We start from the raw sequence: 1,905 nt of genomic DNA on the forward strand, positions 1-1,905 counted from the left end.
TGCAATGTCTAGTTCCTCTGCCCGCTCCCAAAGGCCTCTTTCTCTGAACACACTGAGCGTGCCCCTCCCACACAGACAGGGAGGAGGTGACAGCCCCATCGGGAGGGCTGGAGGGGAGGGAGTGGAGGATGATCTGTCCCGAGGAGGAAAGGGGCAATGGGAAAGGAGGGGGAAAACAGGAACCTCTGGGTGAACGGGAAGAACATATAAGCAATTTCCTCCCACTCCAACAGCCGGAGGAGCAAATGTGGCACTCAGCGCCAGGCCATCCTCCAAACACTCTCCGTCCACATCCATTCGGAGGCTCCAGTCCTCAGCAGCAGCCACTCCCAGAGGGTTTAACAGGTGCGCTGTCAATGAACAGATGCTGCCTCTCACTGCCGACCGTTGCTTCTGGGCCCATTCTCTAATTAACCTCAGCAGCCATGGTGATGAAGGCCTGTTCGGCATTGGTAGCATCCCTCGCGCTGCTCTCCAAGAACGGAATCCCCAGCCAGTCAGGAAACTCCTGCCAGCATGGAGATAAACATTCCCCACTCGCAAACTGGAACTTTACCCCCATCCTGACCATCACAGACCGTTACACAATACACACCAGCCATCCCACACACTCCACTCTTATCTCAGGGAACTGACCGAGAGCCGAGGGAGCATAGCATCGGGAGGCAATTCGCAGTCAGGAATACTGTACTATGAGATGCAGCTAGAGTCAGAGTGTGTGTGTGCGTGCATGCGCACATGCGTGTGTGTGCATGCCTGTGCATGTATGTGTGTGCGCGCGTGTATGCGTGTGCATGTGTGTGTGTGCGTGCGTGTGTGTGCACATGCATGTGTGCGCGTGCGCATGCATGTGTGTGTGCGCATGCGTGTGTGCATGTGTGTGTGTGTGCCTGTGTGTGTGTGCAAGCGTGTGTGTGCGCGCGTGCGTGTGCATGTGAGTGTCTGTGCGTGTGTGCGTGAACCTGTACCCCAGTGAGAGTCTGTTGTGTGGGTGTGTGGGTGTGGGTGTATCTGTGCCTGTGTGTGCGTGTGCCTGTACCCCAGTGAAAGTCAGTGTGTGGGGAATCTTGTCTTTGCACTCCTCACCTTGGCTGTTGTGTAATCCACCAGTTTTTTGGTCATTAGATCACATTTGTTTCCCACCAACAGCTTATTGATGTTCTCACTGGCGTATTGATCATTCTCCTGCAGCCACTGCTTCACATTATTATAGGAGTCCTGCAGGAAGAGGTATCGGGGTTAGAGAACACAACTGAGACAGTACCTACTGAGCCACTTCCTGCTCCCCAACTCACAGCCACGTATGGGTCACTGAGCCCCACCCAGCCACAAAGACAATTGGAGGGAACGCTGAGTACATGTCCTGAGGGAGGGTCTTCAATGGGAGGGTTAGGGTATAAAGGGAATGTTTCTATTGGGAGGGTTAGGGTCCAGAGGGAGGGTTTTTAAAGGGGAGGGTTAGGGTCCAGAGGGAGGGTTTAAATGGGAGGGTTAGGGTCTAGGGGGAGGATTTTTAAAGGGGAGGGTTAGGGTCTAGAGGGGGGGTTTTTGATGGAGTTTGTAGGGTCTAGAGGGAGGGTTTTGGATGGAGCTTGTAGGGTCTAGAAGGAGGGTTTTGGATGGAGTTTGTAGGGTCTAGAGGGAGGGTTTTGGATGGAGTTTGTAGGGTCTAGAAGGAGGGGTTTTGGATGGAGTTTGTAGGGTCTAGAAGGAGGGGTTTTGGATGGAGTTTGTAGGGTCTAGAGGGAAGGTTTTGGAAGGAGTTTGTAGGTTCTAGAGGGAGGGGTTTTGATGGAGTTTGTAGGGTCAAGAGGGAGGGTTTTGGATGGAGTTTGTAGGGTCTAGAGGGAGGGGTTTTGATGGAGTTTGTAGGGTCTACAGGGAGGGTTTTGGATGGAGTTTGTA

At 53.3% G+C, this 1,905-nt stretch overlaps 1 pseudogene; it reads right to left on the reverse strand.

The window, feature by feature from the left end:
- Positions 1-313: 313 nt before the first annotated feature.
- The window catches only part of LOC109925089, a 5,630-nt pseudogene continuing 4,038 nt past the window's right edge, over positions 314-1,905 (reverse strand).

This window comes from Rhincodon typus, unplaced genomic scaffold (assembly GCF_021869965.1).
Source record: "Rhincodon typus isolate 14 unplaced genomic scaffold, sRhiTyp1.1 hic_rhity00005688, whole genome shotgun sequence".
Taxonomy (NCBI): domain Eukaryota; kingdom Metazoa; phylum Chordata; class Chondrichthyes; order Orectolobiformes; family Rhincodontidae; genus Rhincodon; species Rhincodon typus.